General features: G+C 39.3%; 1 protein-coding gene across 2 annotated transcripts in view; it reads left to right on the top strand.

Annotated features, from left to right (window-relative positions):
• LOC149227062 (Prefoldin chaperone subunit family protein) overlaps positions 1-13,759 on the top strand; it is a 339,403-nt gene that overhangs the window by 238,902 nt on the left and 86,742 nt on the right. The gene's annotated exons all lie outside the window — the stretch shown is intronic.

Below are 13,759 nucleotides of genomic sequence, written 5' to 3'. Positions count from 1 at the left end.
GCATAAGGGTGTTATCTTGGTTTTTCACTAGGAGTGTGTTTTTTTTCTTTTCTTTAATTTTATTCTTCTGAAGAAAAAAACTGTAATTTAATAAAAAATAATCCAAGTTATAGAGTCAGAAGCCATAGGCATTCAGGAGTGCACCTAACCCACTTGATAGTAGGAGGGGTGTTTCAGGTGTGCCGCTTCTCTTATTTTGTTGACCACCACTTGGCACCTGGTTAGACCTTGGTGGGATAATGTTTGAGCTTATTTGTTGAGGTTCCCTAGCACTCATTGATATATTCCTATGGTCATTGGGACTGCATTTGAAGAGAACGCTTGGCATATATTCCCTTTGCTCACTCGATCTATTATTTCTTAGGGATATATTGGCACATGTGTAGAGGTGGGTTATTATTTTAATGATGATGAGCCACCTCTTTATCATGACATACCTTAAACATATATCATTGGAACTTACCATTCGGGGGGCGGGGGTCACACTTGTTGAGGCATCACCATTTCTAACATGGCTGGGGCCGTCTCCTTACCTTCATAATAAGCCTTGATGCTTGGTTTAATAATAGATGGTGGGTGCACATGTTAAGACATTATATCATGTATCCAGTTGTTCACATATTATTCTTGGATTATATTAGATGGTGGGCACACTTGTTATATGAAGTTGTGGGTCATCACGAGTCGTTTCATAAATGGGTGGGGGGATACATATGACATTTTTTTTACAGAGCTGCCTTTTTCTCGTTATTTAGCCACCTTTTATTCTAGAGTTGTGGGTTCTCATATTCACATATCATGAGTGCTTCACATATTATGGTGCTGTTTTTCTTCACCAGAGCCAAGTTTACAGGTTAGCTTTTCATAGATGGATTAAGCCATCCCCTTTGCATATGATATTACTTGGCTATGAAAGCTGTGTCATTCCCTTTGTTGTGTATGTAGCATGGAGTAGGGTGGAAGTGGTTTTGGAAGAGGTTGTGCCATCATTTTATGAAAGGTGTATAAGTTGATTCATTTATTTATTGGTGCTATTCCCACAAGCTAATTTGGTTGGCTTCATAATTCATGTACTTGGTACCTTGGCTCATGACATAAGTGTTGCATCCATATTAAGATTGATTAAGTAGTTCTAAGATATCCCTTATGAATTCCACTTCAATTTTTGGATGGATTGATCCACTTTATGGAGCCTTTGTTATATGTGTTTTATGATATATTTGGTGGTACATTCCACCCTGAATGCCCACACGTCATGTTGAAAAAAAATGTAACTAGGTTCGGTCTTCATAAAATGTATTTGTCAAAAGAATTTTTATTATTGTTACAGTGACTTATTAAAGCATGGGTTTCATGCTTGGGTCCTCATTTTATTAGTCAAAGTTCCCATTGTGGACTCCTAGGATTAATAAAGAGTCATTAGAGTCATTATATATTTTATGAGACCCTTCTTGGGCTTTCGAACGATGTAAAAATAATTATTTTTGAGTCAAAAATGAATTATGTAACCTCCACACCAAGTCGGCCTCAAGGAAGGCAATTCGACCTCATTGGAAGGCTATATATACAAGGCATTTGACTTCATTTAGAGCATCTCACTCTCTCACACAGTTTGATATCTGAAGCTAGGAGCTAGAAGTTGGGAAAAGTGCGAAGGTGAAGAAGGAGGCTAAAAGGAGTGCGAGTTTGGTCAAGAAGGAAGGGAAGGACAAAATCAAAGTTTTGGTATCTCTCTCTCTCTCTCTCTCTCTCTCTCTCGCTCTCGTGTGGGCTAGTTTAGGAGATCAAAGTCTCCTTGTCAAAGTTGAAGTTGTTGTTGATGTCGAAAGCTGCCAAGTCGAAGTTGCTAGGGTCGAAGTGTTGCTGCTACTAGGTCAAAGGTTGGATCGAAGAAGGAGAGGCTGGCTTGGTGTGGAGGAGGTCTGTGTCTAGGTTGAAGAGTCTCAAGAAAAACTATTGAAGGAAGAGATTTTCACTGGGTTTTCCCCTAGATAGGGGTTTTTCCCTAGCAGAGTGCCTACATCTTGTGTCTTGTGTTTTTGTGATCTTCATGCACACATAATTTGGTAATTGCTTGATGAAAGATAATATAACAAATAAGTAAAATAAGGGAACATAATTCACAAGTAATTATCAAGAAAGAGAAATCTAACCCTAATCCTACTAGCATTGATTTCTCAACATGGTATCAGAGCTAAGGTCGAAGAAGATTGAAGATCACTTCGTTGGCTTGAAGGAAATGATTACTCCCTCTATGATAAGAATGGGATTCAATTCTACAGGAAGATGGATCAAGAAGATTGTCTACTACTTATTCAACAAGGTCAAAAGCCAAGGGTTCGTAGCTGCACTTACAAGGTCACTTGATGATAATGCATGGATCCTTGACAGTGGAGAATCAAGGCATATGACAGGGGAAAGTAAACAACTACAAACTTTATCAAAGGAACCATCTTCCCATGCAGTGGAATTGGTAGACAACAAATGCTATGCTGTTAGAGGCTTGGGATCAACATCTTTGAAGTTGGAGAATGGAGCAAAACTACATCTCAACAACATACTATATGTTCCAGGTTTGAAAAAGATTTTTCTTTCAATTTCTTGCTTAGAAGATAAAGGGGATAGAGTTGCTTTTGTTGATGGAAAGGTCTTGGTTTGGGGAAAAGATTCAAGTATTGATAAAGCTAGGGTTATTGGAGTTCGTGAAGGAAGTTTATATAGAGTCATTACACCACCTCCTCAAGCCCTAGTTCATATGGAAATCTGTCCTATTGAGCTATGGCATCCTCAAGCCCTAGATCATATGGAAATTTGTCCTATGGAGCTATGACATAGAAGATATGGTCATCTTCACTACAAGATCATTCTCTCTTAAACGTCTAGTTCATGGCATCCCCGATATCAAAGAAGATCGTGAAGGAGTTTGCAAGGGATGCTCTTTGGGAAAACATACAAGAAAACCATTTTCAAATAGTGAAACAAGGTCTAAAGAAATATTAGACCTCATACATTCTGATGTGTGTGGGCCCATGTCTGACAAATCACTTGGAGGTCATCTTTACTATGTAACATTTATTGATGATCACTCTAGAAAGACATGGCTCTACCTTCTCAAGAAAAAAGATGAAGTATTTGAGAAATTCAAAGAGTTTAGATGTGAAGTGGAAACCCTAACCGAAAGAAAAATAAAGACTTTGAGATCCGACAATGGTGGGGAATACACTTCTAAAGAATTGATTGCATATTGTAAAGAAGCAGGAATTAAGAGGGAGCTTATTGTTCCCTACTATCCTGAACAAAATGGAGTGGCCGAAAGAAAGAATAAGACAATTGAAGAAGGTGTACGAACAATGCTCCTTGATCAAGACTTACCAAAATTTCTATGGGGAGAAGCAACAATGACAACCGTATATATTCAAAATAGAAGTCCTCATAGAATTCTTGATAATATGACACCCGAGGAAGCATTCATAGGGAAGAAGCCAAGTGTGGACCATCTCTGAATCTTTGGGAGTCCTTCCTACATCCACATTCCAAAGGACAAACGAAAGAAGCTAGATTCTACAAGCATCAAAGGGATCTTCGTTGGCTATATTCTCTCCTCAAAGGCATATAGAATTTACATCAAGGAAGGGGGACACATTGAAGTAAGCTGAGACGTTATATTTGATGAGAATCAAGCCTACAAAAGATCGAAGGATATTCCTATTGATTGCAATGACAAAGATCTACCTATATTTGAAGAAGAAGAAGTGCAACCTGTCAACCCTTCTATGATTCAAGAAGAAGAAGAAGGACCCAGTGAGCCTATTCAACTTGTGGTCATACCAAGCACAAGGAAGAGGCCAAATTGGTTAAAAGCTACTCTTGAAGATGTTGAAGGGCATGGAGCTATGAAAGGAACCTTTAGGGAAAGAAAAAGGTTGAAGAGATATTCTGGATATGTTGCATATATGACAAGACTAATTGAAGCAGAACCATCTACATTTGAAGAAGTTGCTCATCAAGAAGTATGGAAGAAAGCTATGTAGGAAGAATATCAATCCATCATGAAGAATGGGGTTTGGGAAATCGTTCCTAGACCTAGTGACAAATCGGTTGTCACCTCAAAATGGATCTACAAGATCAAACACGCTGTTGATGGAAGCATAGATAAATACAAGGCCATATTTGTTGCAAGGGGTTTCTCTCAAAAGGAAGGCATAGATTATGAAGAAACCTTTGCACCCACTGCAAGGTATACTACCATTAGATCTTTGGTTTCATTGGCTGCTACAATGGAATGGAATATCCATCAAATGGGCGTGAAGGCAACGTTTCTGAACGAGACCATTGATGAGGAAGTATACATTGAGAAACCAGAAGGCTTTGAGGTAAATGGTAGAGATATTCATGTCTGTAGACTCAAGAAGACTCTGTATGGTTTGAAGCAAGCTCCTTGGGCATGGTATGCAAGAATGGATGCATACATTCTAAGAATTGGATTCGTGAAGAGTTCCATTGATCCAAATCTCTACATCGAGTTTGTGAATAGTGATCCAATCATTATTCCATTGTATGTGGATGATCTATTCATTACAGGTGTGGAGAGAAGAATACAAGAATGCAAGAAGATGCTGGCAGCTGAATTTGAGATGAAGGATCTAGGATTGATGCACTATTACCTAGGTCTAGAAGTATGGCAAAATCCCGGGGAGATATATTTGGGGCAAGGAAAGTATATCATCAAGTTATTGCAGAAATTTGGGATGATGGATTCCAAGCCCATGACTAATCCTATGATCACCAATATCAAGAAGTTAAGGAGCTCTGACTCAATTCTCGTGGATCCTACCTCCTATCGTCAATTGGTAGGTTCTCTGATGTATTTGGTAAATACTAGGCCGATATATGCTTTGCTGTGAACATCCTTAGTCAATTTCAGTTGGAGCCTCGTCATGATCACTGGATAGCTGCCAAGCATATATTGAGATATCTTCGTGGCACGATACATCACTGCCTAAAGTACAATAGCAAGGAAGTCAAGTTGATTGGCTTCACAGATTCTAATTGGGGTGGCAGTGAGACCGATGGAAGAAGCACTACCGTGGATGCTTTAGTTTGGGATCTTCCATGATCTCATGGATGAGTAGAAAGCAAGATCCTGTTGCTTTGAGTAGTGCTAAAGCAGAGTACGTGGCTGCATGTGAAGTAGGAAAGGAGGCTGTATGGTTGAGGAAGCTTCTGACAGATTTGTTCGAGAAGCCTCTGGATCCTACTATGATTAATTGTGATAATCAAAGTTGTATCAAGATGTCTAGAGATCCTGTGTTTCATGCTAGGACGAAGCATATCAACAATAAGTTCCACTATATTAGGAACTTGGTGCAGGATGGGATTGTGAAGCTACAATATGTGTTGATTTGGGGTAGCATCGGATGTGCTCTCGCCATGAAAATTGGTGGAGAGGCTAAAGCACATGAGATCTCCAAGACCCAGAAATGGTTTGGACAGATTGTACCCGGTTTGGGAGATATTAAAATAATTAATATTTTTAATGGAGTTCCTAAGCCTAAACTTAGGAAAAATAAAATAATAATGGGTATTAATATAAAACTGGGTTAGAAGGTTCCAAAAGTCATGGATCAAGCCAAATCTAATCTTAGCCATTGATTAGAAATTTAATCTTGGTCGTTGAAGAACCAACAGGAAAAGTATAAGAGGAGGCTTGAGGGTTAGTTGGAAAACACACCAGAGTGATTGGTCATTCGATTTGCTAGAGCGGGGTTGCTAAACCAAAGTCGAATCAGTGATCAGTAGCGAGGGGCAGTGAGTACTGCATAGAGAAGCAGAGGCAGTGCTGAGAGACTAGCGTAGAGGAAGAGAGCGAGAAGCAACAACTAGAGAAGGCTACACAGAGCCCAACAGAGACAACACAAAGGCCAAAGGCACTGCGTCATCCATGCAGATAGCAGATGGAGTGACGTAGAGGGTCCCAGAGGTTGCGTGGTGCCTCAGAGGGGTTTGGGGCTGATGCAAAGGCCAGAAGGGTCAACGCAGAGCTTCAGAGTTGCTGGAGAGGGTTTCGTGGGACATGTTTTCTGAATACCCGTTTCCGAATAGAGAGGTATTGCTGCCATTTATTTTTCTCTGTCAGGTGAGCTAGTTTGGCACCCAATTGTACTCAAGGAAATACTGCATAATAATAAACCCTCAGAATAGCTGCACCGATTTTCCCACATTGGGTTTTTCCAGGGACATTTGTCAAAAAATAACGGTGTCATTTGTGTGTTTGTTTTCTTTCAGTTGATGATTTGTAGATGTTGATACTGTATTGTGTTTATTTCGTTATTTATATGTTTTAAATAACTTGTTCAGAAATAACAAGTAGAAGAAATAAACCAGAATAATACAGAATAAATTTCTAATAGATAGACTTAGAAATTTCAACAGTATGTCCCGACAGACGATCAGGTAACTGATATACTAACAAAGTCTCTTCCTAATAAGAAGTTTAAATGTCTTAGAAGCATGCTTTGTTTAGTTGATATTGCTGATTTGTTGATGATGATAGAAGTTCATAAGAGATTTGTTGAGGTCTTATGTGTGAGACACACTGCCTGGGAGGACATCTGGCCGACACTATGTGTTGATGTCTAGTTCCTGAAGCAGGGAGGTTGGAATTGGTCATGGAGCTCTGTTTATTTTAGATAACAATGGTATGTTCTATGCTTTAGCACAATTTACTTCAATGTCTCTTATCAACCCAATGACAATTTCCAAATAATCTTTAGTAGAAATTACATTAACTTATACACATTGACAGTAAATGCAGATAGAACATAAAAACATATGCAGAAGACAAGCCAAGACAAGAGGATACAAGATGTGGCGGATGCGAGGGACAAACCCCAATGTGGGGAAACCCTTTGATCACATCTTCTTATTATTCTTCAATAGTTCAGTAGAGAGAGAGTACAAATATTAGAAATACATGCTCAAAACAAATATGCCAAATCAGCAGTGAATGCAACCCTAACCAGAAAATCGATGGTGGTCAAAGTTGCCCCAAAACGTCTACCAATCAGCGCGGTCAACAACAGAATAATGAGGCCTCCAAAGAGGGTCAAAGTCAACCCAAAACAAGCTCGGTCAACCTAGTCAAACTCTATTGTAATTCTGTGGTCAAAGCAGAAAGTCAACACAATAGTCAACTCTGTCAAATAGTCCCCAATCACCTCGAAATCTGTGCCAAAGAATGCGGCCTGTAGAAATTGAAAGTCTGCCCCTAAAACAGAAGTCAACGTTGGTCAAATACAACTGGTCAAAGCATGCCCTAGTCCTGAAATTTTTGGCCTCCAAAACTAGTCCAGAAATCTGCCTTACATGTGCGAAGAAGAGAGCCTCCAAGAAATATGAACCAATCAAGAGAGGAGAGAGAAGATGATGTGATGAGATGAGTGATGTCCAAATGAGAGAAGGGTCACTCCTATTTATACAATTCGTTGAGGGTGAGGAGACACATCCATTGGGCTTCATGAGCCTACATTTGACTGAGGCCGACCTTGATAATTTGATCATGAGAAAGAATAAATTCAAAATTCCATTTCTGCTTGTCAGAATGAGATGATCTTTATATCAAAATTGTACCTCTCGGAAAGAGGAATCCAATGCAATAATCATCTCCATCATATGAGCTTTCCTAAGGTGGAATTTGGCCCTAGTTGCCAATTTTAACACTCCCTCTCAACTAGGGAGAATTCCACCTGCCAATCCATCATCATGCCAACCTGTCATCCTGTACCATCCCGGCCATCACTATCCTATATTGCTCTGCTCTGCTGAACCATGAAGAAATAATTAAGAAGTGATCAAGAGTGAGACATAAGATCATATCACTCTCTATTGACAAAAGTCAGTCCTTGATCCCTGTTGACACCTAATCATCAGGATTGGGTGAATAAATAAAATCAATGTAAATAAATAATAAGAGACATGAACAGTCATTGGGAGATGAAGTGAACAGTCTCCCAAATGTATATAATAAAGACAAACCTGAAGGAATAATACATATGAATCAATTTTTCTTTGAGGAGTTACTGCATGGCTTGACATGGTATCAGAGCCAGCTCCCAAAATATTTGTAACTCCCTTCTGCCTATTGCTCTTTGTCCACTGCCTACTGCTCTTTGTCCATTGCCTACTGCTCTCTGTCCACTCTACTGCGCTTTCTATCCCCTCCACAGTCACTGCCACTCTGTAGTCGTTGCCACTGTCTAATGCATAACCATTTCGCCCTTTGTTTTTTTCAGTTACCTCTGCGTTATTGACCACAACTACTTTGCGTTATTGTCCACAACTTCTCTGAAGAACACTCTCTCCTGCGGAACTGTGGTGAACCCGTGAACAAATACTGCATTTTTTTAATAACTGTGCAAGCAAACATTCACGGATGGACATACTCGCTTCCAATATGGATATCTGAAGTTCCTTCCTTCGTTAATAGAATCTGCGGTGTTTGGGACTCTTTCGCTTCATAGCTTGATAGCTGCCCACCTGCGTGCAGTATCAAAGCACACCTGCGTGCGTGAATCAAAGCTTCTGAAGATCGATCTGCACGTGAAAGTGTTGATGCGGAAGTTTTTGGTATATACGTTGAAGTTTTTTGGCATACACGTTGAAGTTTTTGGCATATAACGTTGGCATATACTTTGAAGTTTTTGGTATATACGTTGAAGTCTTTTTGGCATATAAAATGTGTTAAATGCCATGCGTTGAATGTACTCTTGAACGCTGTTTTGGTATCTTGAACGCTGTTTAACACATGGCATTATATTGAGCCGTTTTTGGTACGCTGTACATGGCATTATATTGAGCCGTTTTTGGTACGCTGTACATGGTGTGCGTTGAATATTGAACTGTTTTGGTACGCGGCGCCACTCTGATGAAGCGCTGTCCTATAATGTATATGTGAGTTGAGCCCTGATGTTGTGCATGTTTTAAGATCGCCTGTGTGTTAAATTTTTTTTGAAGGGCTGCACTGGGTGATCAATGTAAAAAAAAGAAGCCGATATATAGTTTGAATAGTGCCGATATATATGTCTTGGGTATTGACATTTGCTGTCAATTGAGTTTGCTGTCCAGTCATATCAGAACTATTCTTTTCCCATTAAGAGTAAAAGTTTTGCAGCAGAAGTTTTTTTGTTACAGTACGCATTCAATCATATCCATCATGGGAATAGTTCTCACTCTCAAGGAGAACTATCATGAGTGGTCCCGGATGATAACACACGCTCATTTTCAATGAGTTGTGGAAAGGAGTATGTGTTGGAGACGAAGACAAAGAGCCAGAACAACCTACCTCAAACAAAGAGCTCGTCATTTGGGAAAACAAGAACAACAAAGCTTATGCATTAATTGCAACATCTGTAAATGAAGAGGTGAGTCGCCATATTTCGCCATTTTCAACTGCTTTTGAAGCCTTACAAAAGCTGAAAGAACTCTATGACTCACATTCTGCACTTGAAGTTGTTCAACTCATGATTAAACTCTTCACTCTTGAACTACAAAATAATGATCCTCTTGCTCTTGCATCTGAAGTAAAGTCTATAATGCATGATATCAAATCCACTAAGGTTGAATTGGATATTCCTCTTATCGCTTTTCTCAAGGCACTTTATCCTACTTACTCCAATTATCTTGAGTCATTGCAAGCAAATGGAAATCTCAAAGATATCACCTTTGACTCTCTTGTGAAAAAGTTTGCTGAAAGAGAGAAAGCTTTTGGAAAGAAGACAACCCCTGAATCTTCTGAAGAGGCTGTGTGCCTTGTTCATAAAGAAAAGCATCCTGCTCAAGATTCTTCGAGAGGAAGAGGTGGTCGAAGAGGAAGAAGAAGATATTTCAGAGGCAGGGGGGCAGACACTCTCAAGGAGAAAAGGCATTTGCGCTGCATATGCTGCAAAAGAAATGGATCACATGATGCCTCTACATGCAAGTTACCATGGGACAAAATTGAGCAGCAAAGAAACCAACAGAAAGGTAAAACTGATGATACGGACAAACGTAAAGCACCTGAATCCGCTCACTATGTTGTGGCACAATGTAATATTGGAGTAAATGAAGATTTATTTAATGCTTCACTTGCTTCTTGGAAAAATGATTGGTTGCTTGATTCAGGAGAAACTTGCCACATGACTCGTAGAAAAGATTTTTTTGAAGAATTTACTGACAATGTTGATGGAGTAGTATACTTTGCAGACCAATCAAAAATCAAGCCATTAGGGCTTGGCACAATCAGGCTTAAACTGCCTAGTCTTCCAGACTTTCTTCTGCATCATGTTCTATATCTCCCATAGCTCAAGAGAAACTTGCTGTCCTTGGTCCACATCCGCCAGCAAGGTCACTCCATTCATATGTTTGATGGCAAGCTTGAGGTAAGAAAAGCATCTGACCACTCACTTGTCATGAGGGGAATAGAAGAAGAAAGACTTCTCAAGTTGCAAGGAACCTCTGCTCGTGCACAACATTTCTCATACAATTCTCATTATGAAGAAGGTACACTTCCATCAAGTTTATTATGGCATGCTAGATTTGGACATTTGAACTATGACAGCCTCCGCTTGTTGAAGAAAAATGGTGTTGCTGGTTTGCCTATAATTCCTAGGAAGCTTAAGCAATGTAATGCTTGCATTCTAGGAAAGCATAGCAAATAGTCTTTTCATGATTCACATTCAAGAGCACATAAAAAACTTGAACTCATTCATTCAGATTTATGTGGTCCAATGCCTGTTCCTTTTGCAAATGGAAATAAATATATGATGACATTTATTGATGACTACACCAGAATGTGTTGGGTTTATTTATTGAAGAACAAATCTGATGCTTTTCAAACATTCAAGAACTTTCATAAATGGATTGAAAATGATGCACAATCTCATATTGGGTCTATTCGCACTGATAATGGAAAAGAATACACATCAATGAATTTGAAAACTATCTTCGCCAACATGGGATCAAACATCAAACAACTGTGCCTTATAATCCCCAACAGAATGGTGTAGCTGAAAGAATGAATAGGACAATCTTAAATATAGTACGATCCATGCTCCTCTTCAAAATGTAAAGATAATGTTTTGGGCTGATGCTGTTCTATGTGTTGCATATATAAAGAATAGATGTCCATCTAATGCTATCAGAAACAAGACTCCATATGAAATGTGGTATGGACCATAGTTTTAAAAACCGGCGGAAAAAACCGGTAATCGGCCTAACCGGCCGGTTGGAGGCCTGGCCGGTCCGAACCGGCCTATCTAACCCGGTTTACACCCTCATTCGCCCAAAAAACGGCCCTAACCGGTAAAAACCGGCCGGTTTAGGGCGGAACCGGCCGGTTTATAGCTAACCGGCCGGTTCCGTCCTAAACCGGCCGGTTTATGGACAGCATCTTTGTTACTAGGTGCGACAACATCTTTGTTAATCATAACACCCCTGAGAACCTTTGAATCTTCCAACTGGCCTCCAGGAACCTTCTCTACTTTAACATATTTCTTTATATCAACTTCATGCAACCCATTCCCAAGATCAACACCCACGGTAGTTGTTGCATCAATTGCCATATCCTGAAAATGGATGCTGTGTATTAGCAAGTCTTCCACACCATCAAACAGAACTAAATCTAAAATGTAATTTGTAAATTGTGCGAGCAAACATAGCAAGTGAAGAAATTTGAAACTTCTTTTACATATATGTCGACTAAATCTTATTTTTCTAAAAGGAAAACGAAAAGATCTTGGATTAGTGTAATGTCGAAAACTTAGTTTAACTACATAGTGAAAAATAAACTCACGACTAAGTACTCTGTTATGCCCCAACCCTTCTCAGTAATGCGTTTGTATAATAAGCATAAAGTGTGGTATAAAAGAATTCATAAAAACAAGAAAGCAACTGCATCGAACAAAGTAAAAGAGCATTGCAATGAACTGACTCTGTAAGCAGTTGCTCATTTCACAACTCCAAATGTATGGTTCTTAACATTTTCATAAAGCTATTTGAATATAAATGATTTTGAACAAAGATTGCAAAATTACTAAAAGGTGAAGGTTGAATGAAACATTGATCATGTGTACACTGTAGACTTGTAGTAGGCCAATGGCCTCATAGCTTGCAGCATTGTTTTTGGACTTTATAGGCCATTTAGAGCCTCATTTCTTATGTATTTTGCTATTTTGTCGATGATATGTATTGCACTCGGTGCCATTTTGATATATTCACCTTTGCATGGTATATAAATGAGCAAACTTTGCATATTTTGTCTCTATTGGCTTGGAATCATGGTTTTACATCTTAAAAATAGTTTTGTTTCATTAAAAATTAATTATTTAATGTATTTTTTAAAAACCGGTTCGTTTAGACCAAACCAGTCCCGGTTAGACCGGTTCCGGTCGGTAAACCGGTTCATTAGGTGGACCGGTCCGGTCACCGGTTCCGGTTTTAAAAACACTGGTATGGACATGTTCTTTCGGTAAAGCATCTCAGGGTCTTTGGTTCCACCTATTATGCCTTGATACCAAAGGCACATAGAAACAAACTTCGTGCAAGAAGTCGTAAGTGTATCTTCCTGGGGTATTCAAACACCTCCAAAGCATACTGTCTCTATGATGAAGTAAATAAAAAGTTTGTTGTATCTATAGATGTAATTTTTCTTGAATCATCCAAAATTGACAATGTTGTTGAGCGGCAACTTGATCGCTTGGATAGATTCGCAAAAGCAAAATCATTTCAAGAATTTGATAATCAGATTCCACATCTTGAAGGGGGGATTCCTATACTAGATCAACATGTGGAATCTTCTTCTGAAGAACACTCTCCCCCGCATGAAACTCCAACAACAGATGATGCTTTAAGTGATGTGATTGATAGAATTGGGAGACTCAATCTTGATTCAGTTCCAACTCAATCAACGGAGCAGCCTGGACCATCTGAGAAAGGTCCCCCAAAGTGGCTGACAAAGACACTTGAAAGTGTTCATCCTGATGAGGTTGGAAAGTCAGGAACTAGAAATTCAAACTGGAAAAATGGGGATGATGTGGATGACTCTAATTCACCTGTTGATATGGATTTTTCTTATGATTGTGAATTGCACTTGTTCACAGATTTTGAACCAACTTCCTTCAAAGAAGCTGCTTCTCATGATGAATGGAAAGAAGCGATGCAAAAGGAGTATGATGCCCTCATAAAGAATGGCACTTGGAAGCTGGTTGATCCTCCATTAGGAACCAAACCAATTGGCTGCAAGTGGGTCTACAAGAACAAGTATAAAGCTGATGGCTCACTTGACAAGCACAAAGCTAGGCTTGTGGCAAAAGGTTTTGCACAGAAGGAAGGGGTCGATTATGAGGAGACTTTTGCCCCCACAGCAAAATGGGCTACCATCCGGACACTCTTTGCCCTAGCAGCTCAGAACAGTTGGAAAGTCCATCAAATGGATGTAAAAACTGCTTTCTTGAATGGAGATCTAAAAGAGAATGTTTTTATGTCCCAGCCTGAAGGATTTGCTGTGAAAGGACATGAACATAAAGTATGCAAACTTGTGAAGTCCTTGTATGGCCTCAAACAAGCACCGCGAGCCTAGTATGAAAAACTAACTGAGCATCTTCTGAAACTCAATTTCAAACATTATGATCTTGATGATGCAACTTTATTTGTCAAGAAAGTTGGCAAAATAGTTGTATATCTTGTGGTATATGTAGATGATCTTTTGATGACAGGGAACAATGAA

Source organism: Pinus tabuliformis, chromosome J, assembly GCF_031772625.1.
Source record: "Pinus tabuliformis cultivar Carrire ecotype Pingquan chromosome J, CPIR1, whole genome shotgun sequence".
Classification (NCBI taxonomy): Eukaryota; Viridiplantae; Streptophyta; class Pinopsida; order Pinales; family Pinaceae; genus Pinus; species Pinus tabuliformis.
Note: the sequence above shows the minus strand (reverse complement) of the source record. Positions and strands in the feature narration are given on the sequence as shown.